Below are 12,071 nucleotides of genomic sequence, written 5' to 3'. Positions count from 1 at the left end.
TATGAAATTACTATACCAGAAGCAAGTGTAAATTAGGTAATTTCATGTTTCTCTTTTTGTAAGTATCTCAAAATGCCTAGCCAATAGCTAATTTTGTAAATAATTTAATGCCATATTATAATAGTATCGACTGGGGATAACTTACTTCCAGTATGAATTCTGGCATCCCTAATGTGGTTTCATGTAACAGCATAATGCTCATCAACTTGACCTCATGATTACTTAGCCAATTTTATTCAATTCTGTTAAATTTTTCTTTTAATGAAAATAATTAGAAAACTACAATCAACATTTAAATAGCAGCATAATGATAAAATCTCAGTGGTAAAAGTTAACAAATGCCATATTTAAAAAATACATGAGCTTTAAATGCTTCCATTGAACAACCTATAGGTTTTAAAATCAAATCATTCTATAGTTCATTATTATTTTAAAAATTAGCAGAAGGACAATTTTTATAGATATTGATTCTACTGGAATAAGTCTGTTTTCCTTCATAACAACAGTCTCCCAATCTTAATTTTTTTTCCATGGTAAGATAAAGCTAGTGATACAAGGCAGGAAAAGAACCTAAAACCAAAATGCTACAACAGGCTATTAGAGATGATTTAATTGAAATAATAGTTCACATAAGATTTAGTGTGGCACCATATTTCACTGTAAAATTTGGCATACTCTTTTAAAGATAAACCTTGGCAAGGCAGGATTCTGTAAGGGGATTATTTTCCCTGTTTCATTTACTCTGGACACCTGATTTCGGGTGCTGATGGAATCACAGTAGTCCTTAAACGTTTTTGGGTTATGGACTCTTTCAAGAAACAGATAAGGCTTTCCACCTTCTCCCCAGAAAAATGCTTAGTCACACATCCACACAAACTTTGGTGTAAAATTACCCATACCAATGGAAGGGGTTTTATAGACTTCATGTTAACAATCCCTGATATAATAAATAAATTAAAGTGGTTATTTAACTTGAGAAATTTGTGGATATATAAAAAGACCTCATTGAGAATAAAATAATAATTTATAGAATAAAAAAACATAAAGTTAACTCCCAACACTTAATTATTTATGATAAATATTATATGATGGGGTGATATTAAATACTAATGATGTACTGCTCTGGTTCAGATTTCTTTCCTTTAAAATACTAAGTTTTGGCTTAACTTTTGATGTGGGCCACATGCCAGTCTTGTCACATTGGATGTCTGTCAGGGTGCCATTTTCTTGTGTCATAGTTGTTCTTGTAATAGTTCACTAAATCTGCCTCTACAACTGTGATTACTTTCAATTCACTCTAAGTACAGAGTTGGGCTTAATTGATTTTGCTAAAATTTTGCTGCCTAATGCTTCTCTGTTTCCTGTGTTTTGTTTTGTTTTGTTTTGTTTTTCTCATTGAATGATGGCTGTCCATTTAGTAGGGATCTGCCTCTCCACTTTGGCCTCCAATGTCACCCACCACACGCCTCAATGGACAGGTCTTTTGGTAGCGGGTCCCAAGCTGAATCTGACTCACACACTGCAGGGAAGATGTATTCCACTACATGTTCGTTATTGTAATAGCTATTTCACTGCTAAAGCCATATGGAACTTTCCGTTTAAAACACTTAGAAAATCTAAAGGATTTAGAACACTTCCTTCCCTGCACACTACTAAATCCATGATTCCTAGAGGACTTCTTGTCACATATTAATGACCAAACCATTATTTGCTAAAGTTACAAACAAATAAAGTAATAGCCATTGCTTTAACTTTTTACTGGTTGTATTTGAAAAAACTGGGTCAAAATTTAGAGAAAGATTAACATTTGGCTCTTTAAAACAAATCAAAATATGATATTTAGTATGTGGTTCAGTTAAGCTTGATAAAATCTTAAAGTTTAGAAAACACTTCTTCATTAAAATATATTGAAGACTTCTGACTATGGTAGACTAATTTTCATTAGTTGAACCCTATCACTGTGATAAAGTAGAAAGCTGAAAGAAAAATAAAGATTGAAAAATTACTTGAAAAGAAGAACCTGAAGGGCTGAGATCGCAGAGAGAAGGAAGACCTAGAGCGTTGAGTCTGACATTTGGCAAAGTATGTGGCAATTTTAATATGACAGCTGAGAGGCTGGGAAGGTAAGCAGAATTTGGCAGTCTCATGAGACTGAGGGGCACAAAAATACTGGAGTTCAGGGTTCACCAGCCATGAGGAGCTTCACTAAACACTCCAGACATTCAGTCGCACTCCTGAAGGGCTATATTTCATGATTAAGGGTAACATAGAAATTGACCAATCCTCACAAAGGCTGGAGCTCAACTTGAAATGGCTTAATACTTGACTAAAAGGTAAGTGACTCCTCTTCACACACCTGCCAGAAGATTTAAATCCTCTTTGAAGGACAATGCTATCATCCAGAACTTTACATTATCATTAAAATTTTTTATATACAACACACTCCAATCAATCAGAAATGATCAAGCATTTGAAAAAAAAATTGAAAATTAAAAAGAGAAAGGAAAAACAGATGATAGAAAAGTATATCCAGAGGATTTGCTTATCTCTCAGATGTCAGAAAAGACTAAGAAATTAAATGACAAGATGGGGAATTTTAGCAGAGAACCAGAAAATGTTTAAAAAGATCAAATACAAAGTCTAATACTGAAAGCTGTAAAAATAAAATTATAAATTCATAAATGGGTTTAACAACAAATAAGAAAAATCTTAATTGCTAGAGAAATATGTCATATTACTTCAAAGGAACAACAATACCAACCACAACAAAGTTTTCAATGAAAACAAGAGAAGCCAGATCACTGGAATATTTTCAAAAACTGAAAGAAAAAGTGGCCTATCTAGAATTCTATACAAACAAAAATAGCCTGCTAAAATGAAGGCAAAATATATTTTTTCAAATAAAAGTATGATAAAACAAATAAAAACTCAAACTAGATGAATCTGTTACAAGCAAATCTGTACTAACAGAAACATTAATGGGATTTGTTTAGGCAGAAGAAAAATGATCCTAATGGAAGTATGTAAGTATAGTGTAATTGATCATTTTAACAGAATAATTGAGAAAGTCATAGGATTATTTCAATAGATAGAGGAAAAACATTTGTTAAATTCAACATCCACTCATGATAAAAAAAAAAAAAAAAAAAAACCTTAGAAAACCAGGAGCAAAAGATACTTCTTTAATCTAACAGGGGGTACCTACACAACATTCATGGAGCGTCACATATAATGGCAAAATATAAATCTCATCCTCTTCCTCTCCTACACATGGCCACCATCACCACTGTTATTCACAATTTTACTGGACGTAGGATTAAGAAAAAAGAGAGAAATTGTATAAGATTTGGAAAGAAAGGAATAACACTGTTGTTTTTCATAGATGATATGGTTGTATATGTAGAAAATACAAATGACTCAGATTAACCACTAGAATTAAAAAGTGATTTTTATCAAGGTTGCCAGGTATGTCTATATATAAACAACAAACATAAGAAGAAACAAACAAAAATATCTTTTACAGTAGCATCAGAAAAATAAAATACCTATGAATAAATCTTATAAAAATACAACATAGTTTTGAGAGAAATTAAAAAGACCTAAGGAAATGGAGGGATGTACTCACTTCATTGATTGGAAGTGTCATCATTGTAAAGATATTAATCACTCCCAACTGATACATAGATATGAAGTAATTCCAGTATCCCGACATCCACACCCGGATGGTCATTTATGACACGGGAGGCACCACTACACAGCAGTATGCAGAAGACAATCTTTTCAGTACCTAGTATTGGGCCAACTGAATATCCATAAGGGAAAAAAAATGTTCCTTGATCATCCACAAATACCAACTCCAGGTAGATTACAGGTTTAAATGTAAAAGTATAATAAAGGTGCTAGAATGTGACATAGGAGAATATCATTAGGATCTTGGAGAGACAAATAATTCTTTCAAAGGACACAAAAGACACTATATATAAAAGAAACACTGACTACATTAAAATTAAGAACTTTTCATCAAAGACACAAGAAGTGTAAAGAATCTATGTAATGGGAGAATGCGTTGCGATACATATAGCTAATATCCATATAGTGTATATAATGAATCCCCATATGTCAGTAAGAAAAAGGAAATTTAATTTAAAACATTGCCAAGTAATAAATTGACAGGAGACATAAAATGATGCTCAACTACACTATCAGGGAAAATAAATAAATGAGATATATATACTATAAACCTACCAACATGGCTAAAACTTAAGCAAAGTGACCATATCATGATGCTGAGTAACAGGAATTCATATGCTGATGGTGAAACTGTAAGTTGGTACAACCCACATTGGAAAACTATTTGGCATTATCTACTAAAGTTGAACACACATATCCTATCACTCAACAAATCTACTCCTAGGTATATGTCCAATGTGTGTAAGCATGCTCTTGAAGCATTATTCATAATATGCTAACTCTGGTAATTACTCAAATACCCTTAAATGTTAGAATATGTAAATTGTAGTACATCCATTCAATGGAAACTACACAGCGGTGAAAAATTTTTTAAAAAAATTACATGGAGGAATCTCATTTACATAATGAGTGAAAGTGTTCAGACACACACACACACAAATATAATCCAGGGTGATAGTCATGTAGTGCCCCCAAACAAAATTAGTATATCGTGGTGGAAGTCAGATTAGTGGTTAACTTGAGGGATGAGGGTGGGGTAATAATAATTGAGAGTGATTCTGTAAGGTTTCTTACAGAGGGCTGGTAGTGTTCCATTTCTAGATCTAATCGGTGCTTGTATGGTTGTGTTTATTTTATTCATATTGTTTTATATATAAAAACATATGGAAACCATAAATCACAAGTGAACAACTTGATATATATAAAATAAATCACAAGTGAACAACTTGAGATATATATATCTATATGTGTATATATTGCTATGAACTCATTTTTGTTTAATATAATTATTTTAGAATCCTAGTTCCTAGTGCTCAAAAAGTAATAATCCTTTAAATAAGTTCAAACCAACAGAATTTGGAAATAATCCTAAATACCTGGGTCAGTTGCTTTTATTAATTTTGTTGCAGAAACCACTACGCCTGTAATCTGTACTATTTATGTTAATTTCTTTATTTTCATCTCAGTACTGAAAGACCCAACCGATCACTCAGTGGGAAATGGAACTTCATTTCCTCAATTACAGGAATCATAGTTCAATGGCATAGCTCTCAAATGGCAGGTTCAGAAATTCTTTTGTGGGAGTATAACTTATCTTAAGAATTCCATCATGCCTCATGCTGAATGGACTTGTGGGTGGCAGGATTCCTGTTATCACCAGCTAAGTTCATGGATTCCTTTCAACAGAGGACCGGTATTACTTGGAGCAAACTAAATAGCACTTTGAAAAGTTAGATAAAGGAAGTTCAGATATTGCCCAACAGAGGATTTCTGCATTTCATTGCTGAGTTTAGAGCAATTCACTAACACATTAACAGAACATTGATGCACTTTGTTTCCACTTAGAAAATAGGAGGGCCCTGACTGGTGTAGCTCAGTGGGTTGGGTGTCTCGCAAAGTGAGAGGTCATGAGTTCGATTCCTGGTCAGGGCACATGCCTCGGTTGTGGGCATGGTACAAGAGCGCATGGGCAAGTGATTGATGTTTCTCTCCCTCTCTTTCTCCCTCCCTTCTCCTCTTTCTAAAAATAAGTAAATAAATTTTTTTAAAAAAGAGAGAAAGTAGGAGGAAAGGATAATTAAAAGAGAAGAAACCCCAAATATCCACCCCTGTACCAAAGAGGCCGGCTGCCTTCATGTTGTAATGTCGAAAAGCTCTGAACTTCATCCATAAATTATAGCTGGGACTGGAAATTAAAGCTTTGGCCTGGAAAATATGTGCTCTACATATTTCAGAGCAAAATTTTTACAGCTTCTTCTAATTTTATTATTTCTGATTTTTTTTTTCCTCCCTGAATAAACCCTGAGTTTATCAGTTTGGGTAAAAGACAATGTTTTCCCTCAAAGAAGTCAAGCTGCATGGAACATTTTAACATTTGAAGAGGTCTGATTCTGCTTTACTTCGAAGACATTTGTGACCCAAAATTAATTAAAATTGACTGCAAAGCAAGAATGCCGAGTTGTCTCAATTAGTTTGGTTCAATTATGAAAAAGCCCAAGTTTCATTTGTACCTATACTCCCTCCCAGTTCCCCTCTTCACCTCCCCACTACCACCAGTTTTCTAGGTTGCTTTTTGATCTGGAGAGATATCCATAAATCTATCAGCCACAGGGGAAATATGTGATCTTTTCATAGGATTTGCTACAGAGGATCTATGAAAGCCCATTTAAGTAACTTCTCTCTGGGAGGTAATCAGACAAGGAAAGAGAAGAACTAGTTATAACTCCTCCACTTTTAATGCATTCCAAAATCCAACCGCACATCCTCCATAAAAAGCTACTTAAAAAAACAAAACAAAACAAAAAAAACAAAACCCAAGAAACAATTTCAGAACGTTTATGCCCCTGTAGCCATCTGCTCCAACTTCCCTTGTATCGTTTTAGTTTATGATCTCCTAACACATATTACCCGTTTCTGAATGGGCTTGCTGATATTCTTTGCTGTCAGTTTCATCCAGCTCCCGAGTCCTCTGTGTTTGTGATTCACAAGGGCAACCAATGTGCCCATCATTTCGAACTGCATCAGCAGTTCAATCCTTGGGTTTAACCTTCTGTTGAGTGTCTTTATTACTGAGCTCCTGAAGAATATGGCTGAGGAGTGGGTATGCTGGTTCCTCTGCAGCCTGTTACACTAATGAGTTTCCAGGCAGCATTTTATCAAAGCAATGTGTCAGAGCCTTTCTGTTATTGCTTCTTGTTTTGATGGGTTAGTGTTCGTTATTAAAGGAGAACACACATTTTTCCCTCTCCTTGACAGGCAAGTTGAGGGCTCACAGTAATAGGTGCCAGGAAAGGAACATCTGGTGTACATTTAACGATGCATTGTTGCATTGTTAACTTAAAGCTGTTACATGCCTTGATAAACACATAATGGGCCTCAAGAAATTAAGACAAAATTAAAATGTAAATGTTTACCCAGACCATAGTTCCCTTTTCTTTCCTTTGAGTCACCTATACCTGCACCTTATATGTAAGTAGAAGAAAAGGGCCATGAAAAAATACTTTTTAAACAGCATCTAATGGCTCATGTTGCCAGAAACTAAAAGAAACTCCCATTCCCTTTTTGAGACAGGAGATACAGCTGAGGCCAAAAGGGTGCCATGGTTGTCTTGCTAAAAAATTACCTAAGTGCTCTCTGTGTTTTCTGAGAATAAGCTAGGCCATTTAGAAAATCTGCTTCCCCTTGGGACAAAGGACCCATATCGGGTTAAGTATACTATAAATACGTTCAAAATATTTTTGTCATATCACCAGTTTTTGGCTCCAACTTTTGCTCATTATGCAGGTGATGGTTAAAATGCATTGGCCTTCTTTTAGCTACTTCTCTGGAAAAGTGCGCCATATAACAGCTGTTCCCTACAGCGAGCACTCACAGGAGGGAGGACAGGAGGTACATTTTTAGGCCATCACCAATGACTGGGCTTTTTAAATTTTTTTTTTTTTTTTTTAACATCATGCCTGTACACTGTACAAAAGGTGGGCCTCTTCCCTTCTGTGAAGAAAAATGGGATGGAATCTCACCAACGCACAGGAGTGGTCAGAGACAGGGAAGAGCGAGGGAAGGCGGAAGCGATGTTTGGACAGAGGGAGGGAGGGAGGTGTAGAGAAGGACAGGAAGGAAAGGAAAAGCAAGGACAAAAGGAATCTTTCAAAAACTACAAGTTATAGCAGTTGAGGTATTTCAGATATAGAGAAATACTTTGACAGGGTGGGTTTTTTTTCCCTCCCATGTTTTAATGCCCTGCTTAAAGTTATTATTATTTTTTAATGTAATAAAATTATGAAAAAGCTCAGTAGCTGGAGGTATGTTTGCCCGGGAAAGTTTAGAAAGGATTTTAAAGGCTTTTTGTTTGGTTGGTTTAGCTTTGTTTGTTACTAAATAACCACAGTCTGAAATAAAACACTGAAACCAGTTTGCAGATGTAGACACAGCTGGGGTCACTTGCAGGACTATGGGAAGCTTTTCTTAGGAACAAGGATGGTTTTTCTAGTTTGAGCTTAGAGAACCGATTCAGCCAAATGACAAAAAGTGGCTAAGGTAGCTTAATGAGTTCTTTATTCTACTTCCATCAATTCGAAAAGATGCTCATGCATCTTCTGGCCACTCCCTATATATTAAAAACAAACAGACAAACAAATAAACAAAACTGATGTTCAAGCCATTCACATTCAGGTAGTGAAGCAAAGACCATTTTATATTCCTGGGCTCCCTTTGCCATTATTTCATTGAAAAGAACCAACTGTTCCACTTACATTTAAAGCTTTCCTTGTGAACATAATCCTGAATTTTCTCCTGTAAAAGTTTCTGAAAATGGGACGCTGACCACTTCCTCTAGATGTAATTTTAAGCATGTGCCAGGATTTCGAAAACTTCACTGAAATGAACTCAGGATAGCCTCCTGGAGGGGGCAAAGCAGAAGAGGGGCTACCTTTGGTAACTGAGTGTGAAAGCAGTTTTCAGGAGTTAAAACATTCTTACATGTGCTCCTAGGAGAGCCTGATCCTTAATTACCTTATTTCAGGTAGCAGGAAGGGAAATCCCTGTGGGTGGAAAGACTCCTTCTGCATTCCTAAGATGACGGGAAGGGAAAATGGCCAAAGCATTGACAGTTCTTGGGGAAAAATTCATTATTCTGTGCTCTTTTGAAAAATAGCTTTTTTAATAACACAGACACCATTAAAATTCAAGAAGTGTAAAAGTTAGAGGTGACATTAAAAAGGGCAGTGAATATTTTCCACGAAGATGGCGCCCAAAGCGAAGAAGGAAGCTCCTGCCCCTCCCAAAGCCGAAGCCAAGGCAAAGGCTTTGAAGGCAAAGAAAGCAGTGCTAAAAGGCGTCCACAGCCACAAAAAAAAAGAAGATCCGCACGTCACCTACCTTCCGGAGGCCTAAGACACTGCGGCTCCGAAGGCAGCCTAAATATCCTCGCAAGATTGCTCTGAGGAGAAACAAGCTTGACCACGATACTATCATCAAGTTCCCTCTGACTACTGAGTCAGCCATGAAGAAGATAGAAGACAACAATACACTTGTGTTCATTGTGGATGTCAAGGCCAACAAGCACCAGATCAAACAGGCTGTGAAGAAGCTCTATGACATTGATGTGGCCAAGGTCAACACCCTGATTAGGCCTGATGGAGAGAAGAAGGCATATGTTCGACTGGCTCCAGACTATGATGCTTTGGATGTTGCCAACAAAATTGGGATCATCTAAACTGAGTCCAGCTGGCTAATTCTAAATATAAAAATTTTATTCTATAAAAAAGAAAGAAAAAAAAAAAGGGCAGTGAATAGACTGCTATTAGGAATTCCTTCTTTGACATGGTATTTGATTTCTTTAAAAAATTTTTTTTACTGTATTTTTTAATTACCATTCATCCGTCCTTTAGCCTCTCCACCCCCACCCACTCCCACGCCCCTAAATCACCATTCTGTTGTCTGTGTCCATGAGTTCTTACTCTCTCTCTCTTTTTTTTCTTTTTCTTTTTTCTTGATCCCTCCACTCCCTCCATCCCTCCACCCCTGGAGCTGTCTATATTCCAGAAATCCTGATGGGGAAAGGAGAGCAGAGAAAGGAAGAAAAAAAGGTTTGTATGTGTACATACATTTATGTATTTATTTCAATTAGGCTTTTGAACTGAAAGGGGCACAGTAGAGGTCTACATGTCTTTCTTAATTTTAAAGGAACACTCATCTCTTTAGAATAACCTGAAATGGCAGTGTCCCCTGGAAAGGAATCATCTCTTCAGAGCTTCTACAGATTTGTAGCAAACTTTTGTTTTGTTTTGTTTCCTCTCTGGTATAGTGTATATACTGTAATAGTAGTGAGTGTTTTTTTTCCTTTCATTATCTAGTTCACATGGTAATAATTAAGTAAAATGGGAAAAGCCAGAATGAAAAGTGAAATTCTGTTGTGTCATTACTAAGTCATTCTTACATGGTTATAATACAGACATTCCATCGATACCTAAGAACTGTATATCTTAGCTTCAAGAATCTGCCCTCATTGAGAAGATTTATGATGGAGGAAGGGCCAGAAAAATGTGCACCAAACATGCACGCCACATTTTTCACAAACATTTGTTAGCTCATTACCCCTCCCATCTCCCTCCTTCCTCAGCTCCATCTCAAGTCCATTCCAAGTTACTAAACCCTGGTGTACTCAATTAGTTATGAAGTATGTATTATTTTCTTATACATTTGTTTTCCATTTTTATTTGTTAACTTTATTTCTGTTCTAATATTATTTTGCTTTGCGCATATTGTTTGCATTTTAAATTCCATTTGAGACAAGGAATGTTATAATTAAAAAATAATTACCCTAAGTTAATTGCTGATCTTTGAAAAATGATTAGTGTTATTGAGAACCAAAAGAAGGTAGAAAGTTTCCTTTAGAGTGTAAGTAGGCTCATATAAATTTTAACTCTCCATGGGCACTGCATTTTCTTATATACCATCTTTATGGATCAATATTGCATTATAGGACAGCGAGTTTTATCTTGAAGCTTAAACTCAAGGCTATTCTTAGTACCAGGTATTCATTGGGTTATCTACTGTTTGAAGGGAGTGTACATACATTTGTACAGTCATCCATGGAAGAGGGGGAAGGAGTGTTACTAAATACACCAGGTTGATGATAGATGGATGATTTGTCCATAATGTTAACTTGTTTAATAATGCATCTTCTTATAGAAGCATAGGTAGCATATATACAAAGGATTATTAAAATAAGGACAAATACTATACTATGAAGCATCAAATATCTGTTCATTGAAACCCATTCTAAGTTAAGTTATGGGAACCAGCAAAAATAAAAATAATGTTGACTTTTCACTTAATAATCTGATAATGAATAAAATTGTAGACATTTATACATAATGGTTGCTTCCAATATTATGTCCAAAACCATACTTAAAAACAGCAGCATTGCCTGGTAGATACAGATATATATACAAAGCCCATACTTTCTAAAACTTAAATACCTACGGTTCCTTTTATCTTTTTATGGATGTGCTTTCATTATGTCAGGGTTGAAGCTATGAAATACTTTTTTTAGCTTCTTGGTTAATGCAAAGAATTATCGTTCGTTGGCAGCCGTCCGTCTCGAGAGACGATGGTGTAGCTTCCCAAGAGTCTATCTGCACCGCCGAGAATGGCTGTGCAGTCCGACTCGGGAGTGACATGGTATCTGTCTCCTCCCGTGTTGAATCGACATCTTGTGATGACGCTGAAGCTACAGAGCCTGGGCAGGGTAATATGGAGGGTCTGCTGTTGCCCATGCAGCAGACCCCCCCTCTCTTCGCAGCTGAAGGGTCCAAGGGAAAGACGGAGTCAATACAGCTTGGCTTCAGGTGCGCCGCAGGAGTTGCCGGTGTTGACTACAACGTCAAACCGCCTTAGGGACTCCGGCTCCGGATTTTCTGTCGGGGTTTACTCCCTTAGCCTTTCCCCTGAAGAGGTATGCCGCAAGGCAGCGGAGGTTTTTTGGAGTCAGAGTTTTCCTTCTCTGATGTACCCTGACTGGAAGATCGAACCAGCGACACTTAGCTCGCAGGCCGACGCTCAATCCACTGAGCTAAACCAGCCAGGGCGGATGCAAAGAATTATGAACAGTAAATTATTGCTACTGTCACACAAGAGGAGGAGTTAGGTGTTTAGTAACAAAAAATGTTCCTCAAAAAGTTCTCAAGTCCTAGTTCTAGACAAAGAATTTGAAAGAGGGAGCAAAAATATCTTTTTATTTACCAGTTATTATTTTATAAACAAGTTGTAAGTAAGGAGAATAACAACAGATAAAAGTCAATTCTTTAAATCACAGTGGGGGAAAATAATAAAACTTTTAGTCCAATATTACTTTTTCATCAACCAACTGCTACTGCAGT

At 36.3% G+C, this 12,071-nt stretch overlaps 1 protein-coding gene and 1 pseudogene across 1 annotated transcript in view; one reads left to right on the top strand and one right to left on the bottom strand.

Moving 5' to 3' along the window:
- The window catches only part of SCHIP1 (schwannomin interacting protein 1), a 670,407-nt gene that overhangs the window by 282,164 nt on the left and 376,172 nt on the right, over positions 1–12,071 (bottom strand). The gene's annotated exons all lie outside the window — the stretch shown is intronic.
- On the top strand, positions 8,926–9,422 carry LOC150020792 (large ribosomal subunit protein uL23 pseudogene; annotated as a pseudogene).

This window comes from Furipterus horrens, unplaced genomic scaffold (assembly GCF_987537825.1).
Source record: "Furipterus horrens unplaced genomic scaffold, mFurHor1.1.pri manual_scaffold_1, whole genome shotgun sequence".
Classification (NCBI taxonomy): domain Eukaryota; kingdom Metazoa; phylum Chordata; class Mammalia; order Chiroptera; family Furipteridae; genus Furipterus; species Furipterus horrens.
Note: the sequence above shows the minus strand (reverse complement) of the source record. Positions and strands in the feature narration are given on the sequence as shown.